Consider the following 27,772-nt stretch of genomic DNA (forward strand, 5'->3'; position numbering starts at 1 on the left):
CTCTGATTAAGTAAATATCTAATAGTGATGCAACTATTATTTGAGCCCTTAGAACTTCTTGTTAAATATTTTTAGTGTGGATTCCAGTGTATGGAACATCACTCAATAACTACTAAAGTTGGAATTCAGTTGTGACCCTCCTGCATTTTTTGATAATCTTGAAATAAACTGGGCTTGTCATTCACTTTATGAAAAATTGGTTTTTTGTGGTTGTTCCACAGCAATCACCAAGGATGGTAATGCCTCACTTCCTTTTTTGCGACTGATCATTTTTTTTTTGTCATCAGTCTACTGACTGGTTTGATGCAGCCCGCCACGAATTCCTTTCCTGTGCTAACCTCTTCATCTCAGAGTAGCACTTGCAACCTACGTCCTCAATTATTTGCTTGACGTATTCCAATCTCTGTCTTCCTCTACAGTTTTTGCCCTCTACAGCTCCCTCTAGTACCATGGAAGCCATTCCCTCATGTCTTAGCAGATGTCCTATCATCCTGTCCCTTCTCCTTATCAGTGTTTTCCACATATTCCTTTCCTCTCCGATTCTGCGTAGAACCTCCTCATTCCTTACCTTATCAGTCCACCTAATTTTCAACATTAGTCTATAGCACGACATCTCAAATGCTTCGATTCTCTTCTGTTCTGGTTTTCCCACAGTCCATGTTTCACTACCATACAATGCTGTACTCCAGACGTACATCCTCAGAAATTTCTTCCTCAAATTAAGATCGGTATTTGATGTTAGTAGACTTCTCTTGGCCAGAAATGCCTTTTTTGCCATAGCGAGTCTGCTTCTGATGTCCTCCTTGCTCCGTCCGTCATTGGTTATTTTACTGCCTAGGTAGCAGAATTCCTTAACTTCATTGACTTCGTGACCATCAATCCTGATGTTAAGTTTCTCGCTGTTCTCATTTCTACTACTTCTCATTACCTTCATCTTTCTCCGATTTACTCTCAAACCATACTGTGTACTCATTAGACTGTTCATTCCGTTCAGCAGATCATTTAATTCTTCTTCACTTTCACTCAGGATAGCAATGTCATCAGCCAATCGTATCATTGATATCCTTTCACCTTGTATTTTAATTCCACTCCTGAACCTTTCTTTTATTTCCATCATTGCTTCCTCTATGTACAGATTGAATAGTAGGGGCGAAAAGCTACAGCCTTGTCTTACACCCTTCTTAATACAAGCACTTCGTTCTTGATCGTCCACTCTTATTATTCCCTCTTGGTTGTTGTACATATTGTATATGACCCGTCTCTCCCTATAGCTTACCCCTACTTTTTTCAGAATCTCGAACAGCTTGCACCTGATCAGTAGCATAATCAAACATAAGAATATTTATTTATTCATCCAGGAATCATATCTTGATGATATGCAGAGGTGCGCAGAAAAATTTAGACATTCTTTGATAAGCAATACTAAAGTACCCAGACGATATACCATTACAATTCTTGCAAGGGGGGAAGGTTATTTTGTGTGTTCAAAGTGGCCCCCATTAACAGCCAAATGATGCCAATGCTGCTGAACTACTGACCAAACTACAACTGCTGGTGTGATAGCCCCACAGGATGCCTCAATGGTCTCTCATAGCTTGTTCAGTGTAGCTGGCTTCTGTCGATAAACTTCATTTTTCAAGGTCTGCCATAGGTAGAAGTCAAGAGGTGTAAGGTCTGGAGACTGGTGGGTACTCAGTACCTCCTCTTCAACCTATCCATCATCCAGGTAAATTTCCAACGAACTAGGCTGTGACATGTCAGTGCTAGTGCAGTGGAGCATCATCTTGGTCTAGGTAAAATCTTTTATTTTCAAACAGCTCTTCGATGGCAGGAAAAATCGATGTTTCCACCATATGAAGTACACCTCACCAGTTGCAGTACCTTCAAAGAAGACTGAGATGATTGAAATGCATGATGACAGACCACACCACACATTAACACCTGATAGATTAACATGTTTGTCCATGTGAAGGCAAGGATTTTCCGGAGTCCAGTACGCACAATTGAGGTGGTTTACAGTACAGTTATGTTCAAATCATGCCTTGTCACACCAGATGACCATCCCTGCAAACTGTTCATCCTCGCAAAGCATGCCTTCAAACCACTTACAGTACTCCATCCTTCAATCCAGCTCGCCCTCATTCACAGCGTGCAGTGATCTCGGAACTTATGCTTTCCACTTTGCGGCCTTCAGACTTTGACGCACGCTTGGCTTATCCTGCTTTCACATCTACCCTGCTTCACAGGTTTTTGAGGTGAGTTAGTAACATGTTGCAACACAGCAGTGCAGGGATCTGGACTTACTGATGTTCTTGGTCGGCCAGACCTTTCCTTATGCACATCCTGAGAAGTACCGTCAGCTTCAAATTGATGCTGATTATGATAAATTGTTGTATGCATTGGTAGTTGAATTTAATACACATTACACCATTGCCTTTGTACCTCCATCATGTTTTCATACTTCCAGTACCATATCAATACAGCCTTGCATTGCTCAAATGACAATCTTACTTCGTTCATTGCTGCACTGTCATCTGCTGGAAAATGTGTGCCAAGATCTTTAGAGAAAACAATGGACTACACCACTACACTACCATGTAAAATTGTGACAATATGTCATTATGTTCCAAAGATATTAACTATCAAAGAGTGTCTTCATTTTTCTGGACCCCTCTGGGTCACACCATTTCATACGATCATAGGCCTCCCGCCCCCTGTGCTTCAGTTTCCCTGAAATTTGCTGTGGGTGTAGATCAGTTCTAAAAATGAATCCATGCAAAATTTTAAAGTAGAAGCTTAAGTACGTGAGAAACTGTGGCCTTCTATTTGGATGGCTTTTCGATGAATGTGGGTGAAAATGAACAAAACCAATTTTTGAAGCTCTTTTATTACAAGACAAAAGCAAGCTGGAAACTCTTACTTTAAGGTCCTGGATAACTTTTTGCTGTGAATCAGATAAATACAGTGTGGCAGAATTTAAAGGATTTTGTGAGCCAACATAATGCATTAAAGTGACTCAGAAAACCTGCACACAAAAGTGCATAGATTCTATTAGCACATCTTCTTGCTTAGCCAACTGTTTTCAGTTATACTCAATCACAAATATGGCGTCCAGTTTAAAATTACAATAAATAAGCCAAGTTCAGACATAAATATGTTAAAGTGTCATTTCAGATTTTTTTCTTTCTGGTCCCATTGTAAAGAACACAGTTTTCTGCACTAGCAACATCCTGTTGGAACTTAGGGCCAGCTCACCAAAGGGACCTAATATGAGGTTGAACTTCAACAAAAGACGTGTAATATGTTATGACTGCAACACGATACAGGTCGCTGAACAAATAACTTCAAGACAAGCAAGAATGACAACTAGTAAATTAATGCTAGTGTTCCAATTGGCCATGAAAACCATGGAAACTTGTTGACTCAACCAGTTCAAAACCATTAGTTGAGTCAGTTTCTGTCCAAATCCTGGTAGTGACCATGTATGATTGCAAAGGCAAGATTGGCATCACCACATTAGCAGACACTGCTTATCCTGTTACATATAGATGACTGTGTTTGCTAACTTCTTCATCAAGGTTCCAAAGCCTCAGTTGAGTTTCTAGCCTTGGTTCTGAAGCTGTGTTAGATGGTTTCTTCATCGAGGTTCCAAAGCCTCAATTGGGTTTCTTGGCATGGCTCTCAATACAATATATGGGTCTCTTCATGTTAGTTCCCAAGCCAGCGCCATTTAAAATACTGATTCATGGAATTAAATTTTTCTTCAATAGTTCTCAGTATGGCTCATGGAAAGTTATACTCTCGTCCTGTTCAACTTGCTGAAGTTGCTACAATGTTCATAATGATGTGCTGTTCACGAATCCAACATTTGTCTTCTTTTTCAGGCCAACAGAACAAACAAGCTGGACCAAAAGGGTGCATGAATTTTACCTGAGCATAATGTTCTTCATGTTGCCAGTCACACATACGAGGGTTGGAACTTTAATAGTGCAACTATTTATTTACAGCTCTTACAAAATAGATGTGTGTTTCAAAGTTTTACTGACCTTCAAAGTAGTCACCAGCATTGTGTATAACCCATTGCCAGTGATGTGGAAGTCATAGGATACTCTTAGCAGTGCCGGTTGTGTTGACAGTTCAAGTGGTGTGGTCTATTGCCCGACAAATTTGTAGCAGTTCTGAAGCGAATGCTGTGAATTGTTCCCTTCAGTTTAGAAATTGAGCTGAACTCAAACTATTCATTTTTGGAACACAACCTACGACCAGCTTAGAGACAGAAGTGAGGACACTTTCTGCAGGACCTGACCATCATTTTGCACGACAATGCTCAAGCACATACAGTGCAAGCTATTACTGATTTGATTGACTGATGGGGCTGCTAAGTGCTATATCACCTACTGCACTTCCCTGACTTACGCCCTTGTGAGTTCAACTTGATTTCTAAACTGAAGAAAACACTTCACGGCATTCGTTTCAGAACTGCTACAATTAGTCAGCCGAGAGACCGCGGCGCTCGAACTGTCAACACAACTGACACTGCTAACAGTATCCTACGACTTCCAAATCGCTGGCAACAGGTTATATACAATGCTGGTGACTACTTTGATGCTCAGTAAAACTTTGAACCACATACCTTTTTTGTGTGAGCTGTAAATAAATAGTTGCCACTATTAAAGTTCCAACCCTTTTATGTTGCCAATCCACCAGCGACTGCAGTAGATGCAGGCTGTGTATCGTCCGGGAATAAAGCTTAAAACTGACATAAAGCCACATTAATGTCAGTTTACTGATAAACAGAGGCGACCAAAGAAGTTGTATCACTTGAAACCCAACCAACTTGAATGTGGTTCAAATCCATTACCAAAAATTGGTGTTTTCGCGAGTTCCAACTGAAATATGGGTGTTTGAAAATCATTTCTCTTGTAGTTTTCTTTCGTCTTCTATTTCTTTACATCAGTTTACCAATCACCACTGTCACTTGACCTATCACTGTGCATTTAACAAGCTGTACAATCTTGTGATGGTAGCATGCTGCACATAATTTTTGGTGAAACTCTACCATACTTTCCACCCCTTTGCTGAATCAACTCTTAAGAGACAAAAAGATGTTTCTAGTGCAGAAAAGTGTGTTCTTTCCAGTGGTGCTGGAAAGGATAACTTCTGAAGTGACCTGTTTGCAATACTTGCACCTTAAGTTGGCTCACTTTCTGCAGTTTTATATTTGGCATATGATGTAGCTGATTGAGTGCAATCCACAAAAGTGTAAGGCAGGAAGATATACTGATAACAGTCTTGCCCCAGGTGCTGTTAATGTATGTGCCTAATTTTATGTCTTCTGGATTTTTTTTTCCCCTTCCAGACCCATCTGACTCCAAAGAAGGCCAAAAAATTTGAATGCTTTCCTCTGCAGGTTTCTTGGGGTACTCTGAATCATTATGCTGGCTCAGAAAGTGTTTTACACACTGCTACGCACTGTTTTTCTGCTTCAGACAAAAAGTTGTGTACGATCTGAAAACAAGAAGTTCCTGTTCCCCTGTATTAAGAAAGGTTCAAACATTGGGGTTTGCTCACCTTTGCCGCACCCTTGTCAAAGAGCTTCCCAAATGTAGGATCACAGTTTCCAACATAGTGCGTATTACGAGCTCAAATTTTGTGTAAGTTCAGTTCTATGGTATATCTTTATCCACAGTAAATTTAAACAAAAATCAGATAGGGAAAAGTGGGAAACTTTTGAAAAATTGGATAGAATGACGCTTCTATAGAATCATCATAAAACGTTCAATGAACATAAATAGCGCACTTCTTTAATCTACAAATACAGTGACATTCTACAATACGTACTGTTAATGTCATCCCTCTGCACGACAGTCAAGGCACAATGATACTAGAGTTATTTACACAGTCTACTACTTTAAATAGCATCAGTCCAATTACTCTTCCGTGGACGTAGCCTATCTGCACTGTGGACAACAATTTCTTTCTAATGCTTACGTACTTAGTTCAACATCCTGTAAGCGAATATATTGTAATTGACTGGCAGCGCTGGAATGATGCAAAGACTTGGCCAAAGTCAGCAAAGACAGCTGTATCTACATCATTCTGGATTTTATGAAGAAATAAGAACAGTCAAGTTTTTCACTGCAGTAGTCTGCAGAAGTACATTGGTACACAAATAAAAAAATGGGTTGACTCCAGAAACATCAGGTACAAGGTGTGTTGTGTAATTTTTCTACAACAAAATGTTATCAATGTGGTTTACATACTGCAAACCCATTGTGAAAGATTTATGCAAATCTGTTATCACCTATGCTATTCTCCAGTCTTATGGAACACACTGACCTATTTAGCATCATCCATAATAGTTGTTGGATTTAACTTCTAGTGTGTAACAAGAGTTTAACATGTCAGAAAGTTTCATTTCACCATATACACTACTGTTAACTAAAAGGTTTATTCTGAAAAACTCCCTACATTGGAGCTAAGACATTCTGCAACGTATCCAGGCTTTTCCAAAGAAGCTTACTGACTAGCTTGCACTAAACGTGTCACGAGTAGCAAAAACTTAACTGGCAACGCCACAGTACAACACATAAGAAACTAAAAGTACTGTTACATCCAATTTGTGAACACACATGAAAAAGAGTTGCACTGTCAACATGTTCAGGTAATAGATTCAAATTACACTGATGGTATCCATGTCATAGCATTCCAGTACCGCATAAAGATGCTCTATGTAACACTGTTGCCTCCCGATCTGCTGTAAAGACAGCTCTGACAATGGAATGTCAGCAGTGTAGATCTCAAATGAAGGAATCTGCTGGAAGCTATCTACTGTGAATGGGTATTGAATTACAGGCCTATAAGAAATTGGCTTTCTTTTAGTGCATTGCACAATACATGAATTTTGCAAGTTGTGACCAATGTCCAATTCTGCAAGTAGTACATAGGAAAGAGCACATATAACCACTGGGAAACATCTGGATTTTACAGATTATCTTATCAGCAGTACTGGAGAACCTTTCAATACCCTCTGACTGAACTATCATACCTATTATCAGACAGCCTAACAGGGGCGATACCATAAATGTACTCTTCCACATCCAAATATTTTACTGCATACTGCTTCATGACTAAGAACCCTTCTGAAGCCATCTTTTATTTGTCAAAGAAAAGAACTACCCGGCATGATATCAAAGTGAATTTCAATTTTCACTTATGAGATTTAAACAAACAAAAGTTAAGAACTTAATTTTAAGCATATTTTGCCACTTTTAAATTCAGTGTAGGTACTGTAATGACAATGTCAATATAGAACAAAAACAGAATATGTTATTTCCATCATACCAATTACTTTAATTCTTGGTGTAATTCTACACAAAACAAACAGAAGCAAATTTGCTCATTTGTTTTCATTTAATTGTGTCTAACTAGATTTTATAACGGTGATCAACCATACATGAACATTGACTTAACAATGTTTAACTAGAAGTGCCTTGTGAAAATTGAGGAGTGCAGTTACATTGTGTCGATTGTACTGAGGAAGAAAATGTTCTTCCATGGAAGTGTTGATTACATACTCTCAACACAGCAGCAGAGAGGCAAGCAATGACAACACTGCACACCATGTCATTTTTTCAGGCAAGTTCCGCCCCTATGTACAGCACCACAATGGTCGTGTCCATGAGAAGAAACTCCATGAGAAAATGCTGCCCGACTGCATTTGTCATCCTCATTTCAAACCCAGCACCTGACGTGATGACATGTTGTGCCACTGAGCACACAGTTATCCCTTCCGCTTTGTGTATCACATAATTTGAACAGCAGCAATTACATTTATGACATGTTACGGTCAGTAAGTGTGCCCTATCTTTGAGGTCTCCCTGCCATCTTCCAACATGGTGGCCTAAGACAAACTGAAAGTGTTACTTTACAGACAGCATGTTTTCCATATCTCTCACCCATTGCAATCCTCTGGAACTTCACCACTTGCCACGAACTATGACCATCAACTCTGTCGTAGAACTGATGTCACCCAAGCTCAATTCGACAGAGTGCCAAGTTTGGGTGACATCCATTGTTGCTGCCTAAGATGGCAGCTCTGAGCACTCAATTTCACACCCTGTATACCCCTGAAGTATCTAAGAAATTAATCACCAAGTATTGTTACTGCTACACAGCATACATACAATAAGTAACGTATCATTATTTACTTCCCTATCTGGTGTCACAGTTTTTAATGACCAATGGTGTACACACTAGCACAGTCAAGGTCTGTTTAACGCAAGCAAGTCAGTGAAATTTACATACCTAAGTCTAAATATTCAGATAAACTCTCAAAGTGAATGTATTATGTTCATTTCAACAACTGTACATATTTTATTTCGTCAACTTATCCAATACACTCTTAAAACTATACATACATACACAAATGAACTTTCCACTATCTACTTTCCAGGCACTAGGATTTTAGGAGGTTCTGAAATTGTCATAATGAAAGTGATGTAACTGATACAGTACTTCATTATACCAGACAATTAATCCAATGGAGTTACAGAATCAGTTTATTTCCTTTCTTGTTACCACACGCTATGGTTCTCTACATTTTTCTTACACAGTTTGTCTTTTTTTGTTTCCTCATAATCTTCACCATGAAAAACTGCAATTTTTAAAGTGAAACTTGTAACAAGCACAAATGAAACTGAAAAAAAATCACAACTGTTTTGCAAAACACAAAACCACAACATGTGCCAAAAAAAAATAATAATAAATAAAAAAAGCACTTGTGCTGTTACTTCAGAGACCCATGTCCAGATAAAAGAAGAAAAATTTGTTTTTCCACAAGATGCATCAAATCTACGAGCAAATTCACTGACAGTAAGATTATCCTAAGGCACATATTCATCACATGAAACGCCATTTTTCCATTTATTTGGTTATTCTATTATCAGATCATCATTTTAGACTCTTTTTGGTTTCTCTGTGAAGGAATAACGTGAAAAAAGTCAGCATTATGCAACAAACAATTGTGTCCATATATTTTTATTTCAGTCTCATTACATGCAACTTCTTGACACTAATATAAAGCAAAGCAGACACCTTCACAATAAAAATCACATATACTCAAACTCACTAAAAGCTGTAAGCTGCATATTAACAAGTATATCCATTGAAATTTGAATAAGTATATGTGCAAGATCTATCAGCTTGTAAGCTAAGCCTACTTTAACAGCCTCATATCAAAGCCAACTTAAAGTACAGAGACCATCACACATGTTGTGGATATTTCACCTCTTCCATCCATTAACATACAGTATTGCAATTATGCTTCTCTACTTATGGAACTGTCTTCATCAGGCTGCACTGGAACAAACATGGAAACATTTTCGTGCACGTTGCATGTCGCAGTCACAATCAACTTTTCGTTTACACATGAAAGACAACAAGGCCTGGAATTACTTACATACCTCTACAGAAATTGCATTATCACCACACTGTTAACCGTAATTAATGTCATTTCACAAATAAAACGACATCCCAAATAAAGAACCTGATGTAGAAGCAATTACTGAGGTATCGGAAACAAATTTTAATTTTTGAACATCTCGATACATTGCTTGCCGCTGAGTGTGCACAAATTCAGAACTGATAATACCAACGAAATGCACCAAAATTCTGTTTTATTAACTTCCAGCGTTTCGTGTGTCAGGATTTTCTTCATCGTAGCTGACTCCCAGCGTTTCGTGTGTCAGGATTGTCTTCATCGTAGCTGACACTTCTGATGGAGGCTTGAATATAACTGCAAACAGTCCTGTTAAGTTCCAGAAATTCTTTATATTCCCTCTTAACTCTCAATAAATTTGCATCCATTTCTTCTGTAAGAGATTTAGAAATTTTGTTACTTCTCAAATTTGCCTACTGACACATGTTACTTTCGAAGTACTAGAGGTTACTCACCAAGCTTATCTGTTAAGGCTTTCAGTCTACTCGTTACCATTTCATCATTACCACCGATGGCGCTCATGACGAACGTGTAAATAACAGAATCGAGAAACAACTTTGAGCTAAAACGGATAAATTAATTAAATTTACAAAAGAACTCCCTAAAGAAAAACTTTTTATGTGACATTGTGGGCAAAAGAAAAAGAACCCTTCTTATAAACGCAGGTATACAATCGGGACCCACCTTTCAAGTTGCAGATATGCGGCACGAAACTCCACTAGCGAAACACAGATGTACTGAAACGCCTTCCCACTTCGCTATTTCGGAAAACTGTGTGCAATGATCAATCGATAACTTCGCGGTTGTTCACACATACGGTCACACTCACACAGCACACACAAATTCAACGGCAAAGACGTTAAGGTTGACTTCCATATATATATGATCTATAACCGTGTTGGAGTTGCCACATTGTAACAGGGCAGTAGTACCTATTGTCATTCTTCTGCTTATGACTTTAAAGCGATAATGTTTCTTTTTCTTTTTAACAAACATGGTCAACAGTTTTGTTGCACACGGATATAGTAATCGATACACAACAGAAAGTGGTACTCAATTCCACCTTAAGTTACATATGCTTTAATATGTGTCAAAGGAAATAGCGTTTGGGAAATTCAGATCCTGCAAAAAGACATGTAAAATATTTTCAGTTTTCCTCAGTCACGTCCAGAAATTTTAATGGAATAGATTTACGCATTACGAAGGCATTACTGGACTCTGTAACCGGCGCATGTCAACAGGGTTCGCGTGCTGACTGGCAGGATCACTGTGCGACGCTTTCTCCAGGCTGCAGCGTGCGCTCCATGAGTTAATAATTTGCTTTGAATTTTTTAGTAGTCCTGTTACTGTTTTCCTCATTTAGTTACCAAAAACTGGTAATATTCGGTGCACTGGAAATGTTTCATAATGTTATTCCTACTGTTATGTGAGCTTAAAAAACTTCAAGTCTAAATAAAGTGTTGAACAGAATTATACGTCATACGTATTCTCGCTGCGGACAAGAACACGATAACGAGATCGCAAGTACAACACACATAACTTGAGACAACATCATCATTTGTAGCTCTCATTTTACAAAAGACAGCTACATGTATGCACCAGGAGCTGATGGATGGCTGCTGAAGTATGACGCTATCCCAAGTTCATTCAGTTTTCCAGGACATTTTCAAGTGAAATTCAATCGGAAAGGCAAGTTGTTCGGAATAAACCATCCGTTTCTGAGGTAAAAACCATGTATTTAACTAGCAACAAGAGTACATCTTGCTGTTAATATATCGTTCTGAATTTGTAGTAGTTCATAATTGTTGCTAAGTGATTCTTTTAATTTTGTTTCAGGAAATGAATAAGATCCAAACGACAATTACGTTGTGTAAAACCGATGGCAATCATGAGAAGTGTGATGCAAGTATTAAGACTGATGTCTCTCATAGAACTCTGACCCTTAGAAAAAAGTGGGACATTTGCAGATGAAACTTGAGTGGCGTGAAAAGAAGGGTGGAAACAATGGCATAATTGATTACAGTGCTGAAAAAAGGAAACTGTGCAAATGACAACCGGGAATGTGTTCTTAGGGAACGTTTTTGTGGTTTCCTTTAGACTTTACAGTTACTGAGGTGAAAAACAGTGATGCAAAGAAGCAATCCAGGTGGTACCCTGAACTAACCAAATAATTTGCCCTCATACTGTATTTCTGTTCTCCTAGGGCATATAGATTTGTACACCCTATGTTTATTTTGCCCCTCTCCAGCATTCTTCGTGGTTTGGTGTCATCAGTAAATTACGAACCTGGTTGTCTACAAAAGGTTTTCAACTATCTCAGTCATAATACCAGCGACAAACGGTATCTTAAAGTGTGTGCACTTACTTTTGATATAATGTCTATTAGGAAACAGCTTGTGTGGGACAAGAACAAAACAATGTATGCAGGCTGTATTGATCTGGGAAACATTGTGAATACAGATGCAGAAGAACTGCCTACTGACAGATAGTGTCATATACTGAAAAGTTTAAGTGCCCAATTGCATATTGCTTTGTGAATAAACTGTCATCAGATGTAATGTATGTATGTGTACATTAAACGGGGGACCTAGAAACGACGGTGAGGCTTCGTCCCACCGTAGCCATCAGTGGTTCACAACCCCACAGCAGTCCACCCACCCCACTGCCGCCGCACACAAAACCCAGTGTTATTGTGCGGTTCGGCGCCCAGTCGTCCTCTGAGGAACGTCTCATACCAGACAAGTGTAGCCCCGAATGTTTATGTTGTAGAATAATTATGGTGAACACGTACATGGAAATTGTGTGTGCGCAGCAATCCCTGACACAGTGCAACTGAGGCAGAATAACGGGAATCGGCCTGCATTCGCCAAGGTAGATGGAAAATCATATTAAAAACCATCCACAGGCTGGCTGGTACACTGGGCCTTGACACTAATCTGCCGGGTGGATTCGTGCCAGGGAGCAGCTTACCTTAACGCTCAGGAAGCAGCCCATTACACCGTGCGGCTAGAGGGGCAGGCTGTCAGATGTAACGAATGAAATTGTGAGTTTGTATACTGAAACTGCTGTCTTTATGAGTTCAGTGACATGTGATGATGCTGCTGTCAATATTGAGACACTGAAAAATCTTGAATGCTTACTGAAGCTAGAAAATTTTGCACTTTACTTCAAGAATCTTGCCAGTGACAGTAATGTTCATGCAATCCTTAATTCATGCCGTATGCAGAAATTAGTTCATAATACTTTATGTGAAAAGAAAATTATTAACTGTGTAGCTGGAGATGTGAAGTGGCACTTTATTTTAAAGTTACATTACCTGCAAGAGTGAATCTTTAAAATTTGCCAGTTCACTCTCTGGTTCATAAATGAATTTCTATAATAAGAAAATGGATGTCTTTTTAGCAGCCCAGACAATGAACTCCAGTGCTGCTGATGCCATTGAATTTGTAGAGAGTTCCCAGCACCCAGATATTCAGGACGCCTCTGCAACTGTAGAGTTCGTCAGAATTATTGATGAACTGCAACTCTAGGTGCCTTTACGCTAAGGGCTGTAAACAGCCATTGAGACCTGAAAATTTAAATTATTGGACAGAATTTCGTTCTTGTGTAGGAAACTTCGTTCAGACATTTAGGATTGATGGTGTATGTACATTAGTAGATCCACAAAAACATTTGTGCTGGGATTTTTTATGTGCATACAAGGTGTTAGAAACCTCTATCAGGAGTTTCTGTTTTGGGATAATGAACTTCTAAAGTATTTTTTGAGATACAACCTCTCACAAGATCATCTAGAACTCCTTTTCTCCCTGCATTAGTTCTAGGTTTGGGAAACAATAATACCACCACATTACAGTTTCAGCCTGCTCTGAGAACAATTCTGCTGAAGAACAATGTTACTGCAAGTGTCAAGAGTAATGTAGATGACAGTGAAAAAGTGAGCTTTTTCAGTGTTCTTGAAGTGAAATGCCATAAGAAGGAAAATCACAAATTCACTGATGATAGTGAAAATACTAGTTACTTTGAGGCTCTTGATTCAGCATTACTTAGTGAATACCAGGATGATATTTATTATATATCAAGAACAAAACAAAAATGGAGAGAACTTGATAAACTTCTGCAGAAATTTTGATCTGAAAATCATGTCAATGCAATTCCAGAAACCACACAGAAAACTTGAAACTTGGAAATCCCCCAACCATGCTTTAGGAGAATTTCAGATAGACCACGTAGCAATATCCACAAAAAACACCAGAGAAATAATGAACGTAAGAACAAGGAAAGGAGTTCTCGAATCTGATCATCACCTTCTCCAAATTAAAGTAAAATTTATACCCAATAGACAAATCAAGAGAACCAACAGATCTTTCAGAACAGATCCAGAGTACCTACAAATTAACAAGAAAGAAATAATAGAAGAAATTACGAAAATCAACAGCAACAACTGGACAGAACTGTCAGAAAAAATAAAAGAACTGATAAAATTGGGGCAGCCACCGAGAAAAAGGAAACACCGATGGTGGAACATGACATGCGACAGGGCCATAGAAGACAGAATACAAGCCTGGAAAAAATTTAACAGCCATAAAACACAAGAAAAATGGGAAGACTTCAACAGGATACAGAAAAACACTTCAAAAATAATCCGAAGAGAAAAAAGAGGTTACGAAAACAGCAGGTTGAAGGAGATAGAAGAAGACTTCACCAGAAACAACACACGAAATTTTTACAGAGTATTCCGAGAAAATATGACAGGATATCAGCCACCAAGCTTATGCTTCAAAAGACAAGATGGAACACTGGAGACAAATCCGAAGAAAAACTGTGAAATATTAGCCAGATACTTTGACACGTTACTTAACTGTGATAAACCAAAACAGAGATTACAGTTTACAAAACCAGAACCCAACCGGGACTCCGAACCCCCAACATATGAAGAAATCGTGAAAATAATAAAACCCTTGAAAAATAATAGAGCACCAGGAGAAGATGGACTGATTGCAGAAATCTGGAAATTAGACCATGAAAACATTACACCCAAAATCCATAGTATAATCAAAAACATCTGGGAAACAGAAAAGATACCAGAAGAATGGAAGTCAGCCCTAATACACCCCCTCCATAAGAAAGGAGACAAAACAGATCCTAATAACTATAGAGGAATTTCGTTACTGCCGGTGACATACAAAATTCTATCAAAAGCTCTGTTAAATCGCCTAGAACCTCAGATAGATCCACAGATCGGAGAATACCAAGGAGGGTTCAGGAAGGGAAGATCATGCAGTGAGCAGATCTGGTGTCTGAGAACATTATTAACAACGAGAAAGTCCAGAAACACCATAGTAACATTTGTTGATTTCAAGAAGGCTTACGATTCCATAGACAGAGAAACACTTTTTAATACACTAAAAGAAATGAAGGTAGACAATAAGACCAGAAAACTAATTCAGGAAACATTAACAAATACAAAGTCAAAAGTAAAGTTCATGGGCGAGATCTCAGAATCTTTCGAAATCAAGACAGGAGTGAGACAGGGAGATGGCCTGTCACCCATTTTATTTAACGCTGGTTTAGAGAAAATAATCAGGACGTGGGACAAAGGAGTTAATGGGGTAAAGATGGGGAGAGAGAAAAATAGAACCATCAACATAAAATGTCTGGCCTTTGCCGACGATATAGCCATCATTACAAATGACAGAAAAGAAGCCAGAGAAGCCCTAGAGACATTGCATGAAATCGCAGCCAGAACAGGACTACAAATATCATATGGAAAAACCCAGTACGTGGACACAAAATCTACAGACAGAAGCCCATTGATTACAAAGTACGGAAAGATAACACAAGTAGAAAGTTTCAAATACCTGGGAGAGATTATTCAGAAAACAGGACTGAATTCAACAGCCAATGAAGAAAGGGTTACAAAACTACAAAAAGCATACAGACTTACATGGAACCATTACAATAAAAGAAATATTTCTGTCAATGCCAAATTAAGACATTACAAAACAGTAGTCTTACCTGAGGCCTTGTATGCCTTAGAAACAACAGTAATCAGAGGAAGAACAAAAATCAAGGAAATGGAAAAGCAAGAGAGGAAAATTCTGAGAAAGATCTATGGGCCAGTTCAAAGACAGGGGATCTGGATAAAGAGACCAACAAAGGAATTGTACAAACAGGCAGAGACAATTACAGACATCATCAGAAAAAGAAGGGCAAAATTCTATGGGCACATTCATAGGATGAATGAAAATAGGCTGACCAAGAAGATTTTTAACATAGTGGTGACGAATAAGATGGAAACTAACTGGGTAAAGGAAACCATGGAAGACCTCAAAAATCTAAACATCTCCACAGTAGAAATATCAAATAGAGGAAAATTCAGAGAAAAAATCATCAAACAGAAATTCGAAGATACACCAAAAGAGAAGAAACCAGGAAAGAAGTGGACAGAAGAGAGGAAGAAGAAACACAGTGAATTTATGAAAGGTTTTTGGGAAGAGAAAAGAAAGAGACAGAAAAAAGTGCCATGAATTTGAAATGTACCAATTTATGTACCATATTGTCATTGTGAATATTGATTGCGTTTTAACGCTCTCCTTAATGGGGAATTAACGATAATAATAATAATATCAAGATAAGTTGTGAAAAAGATTATGCAAATGTTAACATGTTCTGAGTACAAAGAACTTACTGCTGTTCGATAGATGACCAAATGATCACACTTACGGCAAGTCTCTTGTGCCAGATTCACCTGCCTTTACTACGCAGGGTGGCACAGGTAGTTTGCTTCATCCATCTGTGTTAACGTTAAAGATTTTTCATCCTGTTTACAGCAGAAATTAGTAACAAAGCAAAGGTTCAGCAGTTTCGTTTGCTATTTAGGTGTACAGAACTTGTCTCGTTATGTGTAGAGAAAAATGCACTTTGCGTCATGTGTTGCTGTATGAAAGTTCGCCACGTATCTGATGAAGTAATTATAAGACGTTTCTCCTGTCAATGTTTCGGTCACTTTGTATTGCTGTATAGTTCCGTCATTCAAGAAATAAAATGTGAAAAGTGACAGCAAAACATCTTTTGCAGAGAGGTAAGATTCTTGAGAAGAATAATGTATCGGCAGCTTTAGCGGCACTACGGAAATTATATATGCAAACACAGCAGAATAACTGCGGAATTGATTTTGCAGGGAGAGGTTGGAAGGTACAAGACATTAGCTAACTGTCAACTATAAACTAAACACACCCAGCATCAGTAATGTAAGTAAGTGGCAATTACATTTTTCTTATGTAGCAGAACCGTTTGACACCATGCACCAGTTTAACATTGCTTTTGTGAGGTCACACCTCATTGTATTGTTTCGTGTAGTAGTCTCTCCAGTTTAGTATTGAGCTCACTGCCCTATTCTCAGCAGTAGCCAACTTTTCTGAGGGAGCACCCTCCTGTGTCGCTGTAAAACCATAGAGCAGCAATTTTTCCTCAATGTGTAATACCATCTGGCATGAGAGTCATATCTTTGTCAAATATCTTTTATAAAAGACGCTTCATATAATCTTTGATGATGTACTGGGGTATTACCATCACACATTAAACAACATTATCAAATCGATAATACATTGGGCGCGTATTGATATATTTTCAGTCCTAGATATATTGACGACCAGTATCTGTGGTTCACTTTTGTCAATACATACTGAACATGTGAAGTCGAATAGCCCCATTGACAGATCGACAATATTCAACACTGAGATACTGACAGAACTTCATGAAAGCCAAATGCTGCTAGTGTGTACTGTTTACGTTTTCAGGACTTTCATTGTGCATATCATGCACTAGATTCAAGTTTCCAGTACTCTTTTAAGACCAATTCACACTTCCCATCATGTCACATCAAAACATATTTCAAATGGTGAGACTCACACAGGTCGTCAGTGTCACGTCACTGTTTCTTAGGAAGCCAGTTTCCACGGTGCGGTTTGTGGAGGAAACGGTGTTGTCGTCTGCTAACATGGGAACTAATTTATTTCCCCCGCACTCAGTCATGTTGTGGTAGTGGATTCTATGCTTCTGTTTCTTCTTAACCTTCCATGATGATTTGAATACTTTTCCATTGAGTGTTATTCCATGAACGAGTCAGATATTTGGAAGTGAAGAATAATTTTTGTTTTACAATAACAAAACAGAGCTGATGCCTACACTGTGTGTATAAGAACACAAGGCGATGAAGCCATTTTCATAAACTAATGTTTTAAGTGAAAAAGTCAGCTCTATTGAAGTAGAAACAAGCTGCTTTTTGTGACATTATTTGATATTTAGGTAAAAACCGCAATGGATAAGGTAAACAGGCTCTATATATTCCCTTATAAATATTTTTTGATGTGTTTGGTGCAAGTATTCTCCTAGCAAATAAATATCTGAAGCGTTGTTTCACTACTAAGCAATTTACCATACTAAACTTGTGAAAACCTTTATGAAGAGTACTTTCGCCATTAATAAACTTTATCCCTGTTAGTTCCCCAATTCAGATACTACACTCCAACTTTTTATGTCATGAATAAGAGCACAACATGATCGTTAATTACAATGAGTAATTGAGGTAGTAAGACCGTTGACAGTGTCCATACCTACACTTTTTTGCACAGGGATGACGTAGAGATAAAAGAGTTTACATATGAAATATGTAGCCACTGATTCACTATTCATATCATTCCATCCCAAATTTCAACAGTGCTTGGGACTGAAATGTATGCAGTACCCAAAACGAGTTGTGACTTGCTGTTGTTGAAGGGATGGGCTGTGGTGCTGGACACTAGGTCTGTCCAGTGTTCTCAGAGAGTTACACATAGGTGGCATCTTGGTATTAGCTGTGGTGGAGGCTGCCTTCAATCTGTTGATGGATATTGTGATAGGAGGGTTATTGATATTGACATCAAATGTTTTGTTGGGGTGTGCCAGTACTGTGTATGGCCTGTCATACGGTGATTGGAGACGTTTTCGAATAGCATTGTGTCAGATGAAAACCTGTTTGCACGACATTAAATCACAGAAAACAAATGGTAGCTCGACAGAAGTTCTTGTGAAGTTGCAGGCTGGGCTCAAGTCGTTGCGCAAAGTCCAAGGCTTCGGTACTGTTAGAAGTGTCAGTAAAGAACTCTTCCGGCAGTTTAAGAGTTTGCCTATACACTAATTCAATTATTGTTGCACTGAGCTATTTGAAAATTGTCCACCGGCCCAACAGAACAATAGTTAGGCTGTCAGTCGAGTGCTCTATGGGAAGGCATCCGAGAGAGGCCTGTAACAGCCGATGAAGGCAATTAAAAGGACCATTAGCAAAAGGGTGGTAGGTGCAGGCTCGAATATGGGTCATGTTGAACAATGCTGAAGATGTTTTAAAGTGATGTGGCGCGAATTGCTTGCCCTGACCAGCAATTACACGAACAGGAATGCTGAAGTGTGGGATCCACTCTCGGAGTAAGATCATGATTACATTTTCTGACATTATGTCTGTCATAGGATAAGTTTTAGGCCAAGGAGAGAAACAGTCAGTTGGTGCAAGGCAGTAGTGGTTTCCTTCGGATGGTGCCAAAGGACCAGTGACATCGATGTGGACTTGTTAAAAGTGTTGACTCGGTGGGGCAAAGGTACCATGCAGCGCCAGTATGTGCTGAGTTATTTTGTTGTGTTAACAAGCATTGCACTGGTGAATACGTCCACTACAATCTTTCTCGATGCTTGGCGAAATAAATGATGAAATTACTTTAAAGCAATATGACTCGAATTCCTTGTTCTAATCAGTAGTGACATGAAAAGGAATGCCAAAGAGTGGGAAGCACTCAAGGAAGGGCGTTGACTACAGCTGCTGCCATTGTGTGTTTCATGGAATAGACTCCAAGCCAATGAGAGAAACGGTCAGTTACTGCAGGCAATATTGATACCCTTTCGATGGTGCTAAAGTTCTGATGATGTTAATGCACACATGTTGAAACTGTTCACTTGGTGAGGCGAAAGTACCAAGTGGACCATTGTGTTCCGAGATACTATTTTGTGCTGACAAGCAAAGTGTTCCACCGATGAACAAATGCCTTACAATCTTTCTCGATGTTTTGCGAAATAAAGGCCTTCTTCGCCAGTCTTACAGTAGCTTTCACTTCTGGATGAGAGATCGTGCAAAGAGATAATGTTGTTTGTTTACAAGGGCCTGCCGTAACGAATGGTCGCGCTTGTGGAGCTGATATGTCGCATTATAGAGCTACATTCGAGCTCAGTATCCAGATGCATCGTAATTCTAACTTTAAAGATGCTTCAAGGCATGTATTCATTCACTGTCTCCTTCTTAGTGCTATGAATTCAAGGTGCTTCAATACGGCATCAGTGCAAGATAGTAAATCTGCTGCTAAATTCTGTACACCTTCAACATGCTGCAAGTCCATAGCAAATTGTGCAATGAAGTGCACACAGATACTGTAGCTGATGCGGTGATGCCTTGTCTGGCTTCTGGGGGAAAGCAAACGAAAATGGCTTATGACTCATGAAAATTGTAAAACGCCTGCCTAAACATTTTGATTGAGGCGCAGGCTGCGTGAGGTAGCAGACATATGTTGACCAATGTGCTTGTGAAGGTGATAGTTTCTTGTTGAAGAGGATTAGAGCTTTCCAGTCATTTTGCACACATTGTTGTTTCACAGCTCCTGTTAGAACTTGATGCATCTGCTATAACGACAAGATGTGCATCAGGAAGATGCTGACCTAGCAAAGCAGCCTCAGCAAAAGCAGCTTTTACTTTGCCTGAGGATGCTTTCTTTTTATCAAACCACAGTAGTGTGGCTCCACCCTTTAGCTTTTAGCATTTCATTGAGAGGTGGTGCCAACAATGCATGACGGTGCTCAAAATGGTGGTAAAAAATTGTCAAGTGCAAGTAAGGCAATTCTTATACTGTAGTGGACTGGGGAAACTGAGATAAAGCTTGAAGCGGCGGAATTCCTTGTGCATTGATACGTTACCCTAAAAATGTTACTTATGCCACTTCGAAGTACCATGTTCTTGTAGTGTAGTGAATAGATTTTAGATGCATTAGATGTTCAGCCTCTCTACATGACATCAGAAACAGGTCATCATCCCTTATGTGCTTTAAAGTCTGGGTGGCATTGCATGGCCCAAGTGTCATTCACACAAATTCCTTAAGTCTGAATGGAATGAAAACAGCAGTTCTGGCACTGGACTCGCATTTGGGAGGATGACGGTTCAATCCCGCGTCCAGCCATCCTGATTTAGGTGTTCCGTGATTTCCCTAAATCACTCCAGGCAAATGCCGGGATGGTTCCTCTCAAAGGGCACGGCCGACTTCCTTCCCCATCCTTCCCTAATCTGATGAGACCGATGACCACGCTGTCTGGTCTCCTTCCCCAAATCAACCAACCAACCAGCAGTTCAGGGTATATGTTCCAGTGCAATTGACATATGATAAAAAGTAAGCACAATGTCGAACCTAGAGAAAATAGTCTTACAGTGAATGTTCAAGCAAAGTCTTCGATATGTGGCATGGGATGTACTGTTCTGATAGTAATCTGAGGTTAGTCACCACTTGGGCGCTGCCCATTGCTATTTTTGTGAACTATTTGGAGTGCAAAGGCCCAGCTACTATTTATAAGAGAGACACGATCTTGCAATGGTGTGTGTTGGAAGCTGCTTGACAGTCATTGTAATGCTGATGCGCTAACAGTAGTTTTTCTGCAGTCATGACACACTCTGTGAGAGTGCAAAATCGTCATCCTGCAGCTTGAATGGACAGTTACTGTGTTAAGTAGAAATGAGGTAGACAGGGCAAATAGCCATGGGATGTATTTTGGTGCAGGAGCGAAGCATGTTGTATGTCTGAAGAAAGATGGAAGCAACAAAGGAAGTCGATTCCTATTACCAGATCAATGATGTCTCTTATGTAAAAGGTCCATCTGAGTTGGTGATGAGGCATCAGTTGTAAGATACATGTGATTTTTGAATTGTCAGTTGCGTGAAGTTGTAGTACTGACGTTTTGGTGAATGTCGATGTGCTGTCCAGTGATATTGAGCTAATGTCAGATCCAGTGTCTATTAAAAACAGCTTTCTGGAATTGAGGTTGGCCTCCCATGCATGTGGTCGAGAGGGGTGGGTAGTTTGAGTCAACAACAGTGACTGTCTGTGACTTGACAATATGATGCAAGCCAGTGCATCTATGGCAGCATGTCTAGAGTTTGCAATCGTGCAAGGTGCGTGACAGTTATTTGCAATGGCGCCAAAGTGACAATGCTGCCAGCATAACTGCTGCCTTGAGGTGTCTGGTGCCTGCAGCCCCATAGCCAGGTAACACTGACATGATGCGTAGGCAGCTTGTTGGTCGTTTCGGGAGAAGGGGGTAGGGGGTGTGTTGTCCTCTTTATGTGTAATCATGGAAGATCAGGCGGTCAGGTCAGCCAGGTAGTTGTCCAGGGATTGTTGCATGCAGTCAGCCAGATTCATCTGTTTCTCCAGGGGTTCACGTTTGTGTGATGTTACTGCCAGTAGTAGTTGTGAAAATTTAACATTCCAGAGATTCCAGAGGGCAGCATCCAGCATGAGGTTAATGTCAAGTGCAACCAAAGGTGAGGTCGCATCCTACCAGTCAATTGTTTGTCATAGATAGCTTGTTTTAGCTGTTGCTTGGGTTTCTGTGAGAACCGTTGCAACAGAGTGGATTTAGCTGCATCACACTAATTGTGGGTAGGCGTGTGTCATCATCTGAAATGCCTAATGAACTAAGTACATACTCAGGTGAATAAGACAGTCAACCAGTTGCAATAAATAGCGATATTCAATTAACTTTAACCATGGTTTCAACGGGTTTCAACCCGTTTTCTTCAGAAGGAAAAATAAAAACTTAGCATTAGCAAACAGCCAAGTAAAGCAATCTAACATCCCTACATGAAATGTGTTGGTAACGATCTGTACATACATTTGTATAAGTTTAGGCCCCTAAACTCAAGGGCTTGTAACATCAGAAAAATCCATCACATTAAAAAGTCAGACCGTGTTAAGTGGTACATGCTGATTCATGATGGATGTGACGATCGTTGTTGACATATTTCATGAGGGGGTTTTAGAGTGGTTTACTAACTGACTGTTTGCTAATGTGAAGTTTCCGTCTTGTCCTTCTGAAGAAGATAGGTTTAAATCCGTCGGTACCATGCTTAATGTTACACTGAATACCACCATTTATTGTAACTGGCCGGCTGTTTATTAACCTGCTATTCTGAAACAGTTGCTGGATTGCAGCCATGTTCGAAACACACACTCCACACTGGTGAACAAGAAAGTGAGTTTTTCTGGTCGAGACGGTGACAGTTTGTATTGGGAGCTTAGCCTGTAAGGTAGGTAGTGGCTGCAATGTGGCTCAGTTATCGTAGGCTGAGCTGATATCGGCAATGAGAGATGTTGCTGAGATCAGTGTGGTAGGAAACGTGGCTACTGAGATGTCATAATACCTGACCAACTGCGTAATTCACACGCAAATTGGGCAAATGTCTTTTCACATTACTTGGTACAGATGTTGTGGTTGATACATGAAGCATATCACAGTTTGAAATATGATCTGCTTGCAGATTTTTGCACACTACTGTGAATTTGCGGTAGATTCCTGTTCAAAGTCCAGCAACAAGTTGTCTGTTGGCTGACATTGTCGTAACATAGTAGGAGTCATGGTGGTTGGTAAAGTTGCACTTGTAGCCATGGTAAAAACGTGTTCTATCACAGGTCGATGATCCACACAATGACTGCACTGTCGGTATACTTCACCCACATTAATACCATATGCAATGTTCCATGGAACTGGCAGAGCTGTATTCACAGCAATAGATGGCTTTATTGTTAATGCACATTAAAACGATTCATATGAAAACTTGCAATACGTGTTTCTTTGTTGACGTGGGGTCAAAACTACAGAAGTATTTCCCTACTGGATTACAGGAAACAAATACTTTACCAAAGTGTGACACTTCAGCATGTCTAGATCGTATCATCATATAATGACTCAGAATGGAGCGCTGTCTTTGACTCACCCACACAGAAATTCCTCTGCTCTCTGGACAGCGAAGAGTGTCACCTTTGATATCCCCAGACATCGAAGTATTAGTTAGATAACACAGAATATGGGTTTGTCAAAAAATATAATACATGCCACACATAATAGTAATGATAATGAAAATATCTATCAGCCCATATAACACTTTCAGAATATATTTTTCCTCCTTTTTATCTTTTTCTGGAAAAACTTACTCCCACACCTACGCCATATGTAACACTAATACCTTACCCTCATTCTGGGCTCAACAAATCACTTGTTATAGAGGAATCCTGCCTTAGTTTCCCAGGCTAGCTAATGGGTTGTTGCAGTGCCCAAATATGGTCCTAACTGTTAAGAATATTTATTTAGTGAAAGGTAAATACAAATGGCTCTGCGTTTACAAAGTGGACATATTCGTGGCACAGAACTAACTGATGAACTGTTGTGCAGTAAATGTATAATATAATGATTATAAAGAATCTGCCTCGATTGCACAGATGAAATTGAGTCCTCTACGAGGTCCTTAAATTATTTAGATCTCATTTTGACTGTAGTGAACAGACACATTGCTTTATATACGAAAAAATACATATTCTGATAACATTATTCTTGCTGACTCTGCACATCCGCAAGCCCGAAAAATGACCTTCTTTCATTCAAGTCTACATTGTGCCATGGCTATCCCCCTTTCCCCAGAGGCGCTAGAAATGGAATTAGTTACGTTGGAAACTATCTCTAAAATAATGGTTACTTAGTAAGACGAATGTACAGTAAGAAAATAAATATAAATAATAATACGGCTTCCACATTAGGTGATGCAGTAGGTGACGAAACAATAGCAATTATACCTGTTCCTTTCGTTGGTAAAATAAGTTACAAATTAGGACAGTTACTTAAAACCTATGGATTTAGAGTAGCCTTATCCACTAACAATAGTTTGAAAAAGAAGCTAATCCACTCTTTACTATTCGCTGGTGATAAACTTTACAAAATTACCTGTGGTGACTGTACGAATTCGAAATATTATATTGGTCAAACAGGTCGACCTCTAGCTTCTAGATATAAGGAACTTATTCCCACCAGAAGTGGTGACGGTACGCGAGGTTCCACCTTCGCTGAACATCTTATACAAATGACACACGCGCCTAATCCCCCAGCCAGTACGGAGCTGCTTCACTCTGAAGTATGACATCAGACATATTAGAAGAACTAGAGATTTTTAAACATCTGTAGTGTGACAAAGACCGCATCCTTAACGACCAACTCCATTTAAAAAACAAAAGTTTTTTCAAAGGTTTTATCCCCTTGCTCAGTGCTTCACATAATACCATACAACACAGGAGATATCTGATGCATTCATGCAGTCGCTTGGTGTCACGGATGGTCAGTTCGTTCAGTCACGCTCTCCGTTCCCTTAAATTTAGTTATGATGGCTCCCCTTACAAACGTGGGCACACTGATACAATACACATGTTTTTTTCTTTCATTTAACGCCTTATAATGAGTGATTCTTGTACATGTTCACAGTATTCTCACTTCTTACAAGCCCCAATATTTGTAATATTGTCCAAATAGCCATTCCCACTTAGTTATGATTATCCAAGTTGAATATGGTGATGCAAGGATGTTTATCGTCATATTCATTCCAAGTCCGAGCTCTGGCCTCAAATTAGGAAATAAATCCTTAACCTTTTTTTAAAAACGTTGAAGTGATGTTGCACGTCTCTTCACGCCTGTACACATAACTTTGCATATCAATTTGGTAACACCTGATAGCACTGATCACTTTGACCTCTGTTGGTCAATAGATAATAAGGGCAATGAAAGCGACGTTTTACGTCCTTTCACGCACGTATATTAGGCCCATTACATTATCTGACCTCTCATGTCAACAGCTATTAGAACATATAGGTAGTTTGTCTGTTCCACACTATATGCGTTCACAGACCTCACTTGAATAAGCTTCTTGGTTCAGTACCACAAGCACCTGATTTTAAGAAACTAGTTTAGCTTTAGGGTCTTTTTACACTATTTTGGTCATATGTGATAGCACTGTTGAAAATGACCTCTGTCGGTCATTAGGTATTTAGGGCGATGAAGGCGACATTGTACGCCCTTTCACGCAATTACATTAAGCCTGTCATACTAATTTGAGCCTTTTCTGGTCGATAGCGCTTATAATTTAATATAGTAACTTTACAGACTTATCCAAGCGTAATCATCAAATACTATCACCGACCCCAAGTAATTGAAAAATCGGTTTTTCATCCCCATATTTTTAGCCTGCTTCTAGCTGATGGTATTTCGTCTATCCTGCGTGCATGCATTTTGACCATCCATGGAGTGTCCTATCCCACATATATAGTTTCTACCTATCCACGTTCTATTGTTCTATAAAATCGCCCTCGAGCTAGGATATTATACAAACACACGCATTAACTTCCTGTGCCTTTGAACTGGTCATCGGATCACTTTCATAACACATTTTCTGCCAATCACATGGAAGAAGACGATTTCTCAATTTGCACATGCACGTTCCTTTCCAACATTCTCACAGTCCAGCTGCTGGCGCTACCTCAGTTAACCTGAGAGCCCATGGTCCACCGAACGTTGGCTGGGGTGAGGAAGCACGCTTCTGACGTTTGAGCTAAGTACAGCTATTGATATGGTACACACGTACCAGCTATTTTATATTTTATGTGAGTTTTATGCCATTTTGGGCGTTCTGTATTAATGCTGGACCTTGCTTCTTTAGGCAGTTTGTAGTTTTAGTGTGTTCCGAAGAAGGCGTGGTTATCTGCGCCGAAATCTAGGTCACCATCCTGTTTCTATTTCCAATTGAGGCGGATACTTTGTAATCATTAAATTATTCACGACTGCTGATGTGCTGCAGTGTTAATAGTTCTCAAATGTATAATACTCATTGTTGGGATCATTATCGACCCAGTCAATGCATCGATATAAATGTGCCAAATTCCAACATGCCTCCTTATATTTAAATCACACTCAAGTTGCATTCAACATTTACTAAAATTTTAAAAATTTATCCTTTCTCAAAGATTTGGTAAAAATGTTTGCTGCAATGCTTTCTGAATCTACTTTAAAATGTCTACAATTCCATTCATTTAGCATTCATTCACAAAATGGTTTCAATTTGTAGCAAGGTTACCACATCTAGCAATACTGAATTCCGCCGAGTTGTCTTGATATACTTAAAGGCTTAACAGGCTTTGAATCAAAAATATTCAAAATATATTGAATTAACTGAACTTCAGTGATAGCCTTTGACAGTACTACATACTCAGCAAAAGTAGAAGGTTTTGTAATGCGTCTTTAGTTCTTAGGTTTCCAAAATATTACATTTCCAAACAATCTAATTTCATGGTCTGATGTGGACTTACGATCTTCAGAATCGCCTGCACGATATATGTCCACAAAATAATCTAAAAAATTAATATTTTCAGCCTTTTCATACATTAATTTAAAACCTTTTGTTTCATACAAATATTTCAGTACTTGCAAAGCATACTTAAAGTGAGAGTCATTGTAACAGTTTTGAAATCTACTCAAATAGTTTGCACTTTAACTTGTGTATTCCTGAGCTAATGTACAGGAGAGCACCTGCTAAGTTCCTGTGTTTAGTAGCATGACTCTTATCTTGTGCTATTTCTAGTTTCAAATTTGCTTCCATTGGAGTACTGTACAACACTGAATGTTCAATCTGATATTTCTTAGCTAGGGATTCAATAAAGCTTCCCTGACTCAGAATCGCTATGTTCCTTGCATTATTATAATTAACGTTTATCCCAATATAATTCTTTACTTCACCTAAGTCTTTCATCTAAAATCGCTTGGGTTACTGATTTTTTGTTTCTTGCGTTTTTCCTTTTATTTTACGGCAAATTAACAAATTGTCAACAAACACGGTTTTATAGATATATAATTTGTAGTAATCAGTACATGTAGGCAGTAATCATACATACTTCTTTTAAAACATTGAACTTTTAAGAGATCATCCAAACTATCATACCATATTGTACGACTTTCCCTCAAGCCATATAATGCCTTAAATAACTCACAAGCTCTCTGTGTTTCAACCTTGTATCAAGGAGGATGTTTCACATAAAGTTCTGAGAAAATTTAACCATTACGAAATGCAGTACAATTAAACCCTTTTGACAACAGAATGCCAACAAAACTTTCAATGTT

General features: G+C 39.1%; 1 long non-coding RNA gene across 1 annotated transcript; it reads right to left on the reverse strand.

Annotated features, from left to right (window-relative positions):
• Positions 1–8,547: 8,547 nt before the first annotated feature.
• Positions 8,548–10,362, reverse strand: LOC126480901 (uncharacterized). Its single transcript, XR_007587478.1, has 3 exons — positions 10,184–10,362; positions 9,955–10,061; positions 8,548–9,872 (listed from the first exon to the last, which is right to left on the reverse strand). It is a non-coding gene; the product is annotated as an uncharacterized LOC126480901 (long non-coding RNA).
• Positions 10,363–27,772: the final 17,410 nt, after the last annotated feature.

Source organism: Schistocerca serialis, chromosome 5 (assembly GCF_023864345.2).
Source record: "Schistocerca serialis cubense isolate TAMUIC-IGC-003099 chromosome 5, iqSchSeri2.2, whole genome shotgun sequence".
Lineage (NCBI taxonomy): Eukaryota > Metazoa > Arthropoda > Insecta > Orthoptera > Acrididae > Schistocerca > Schistocerca serialis.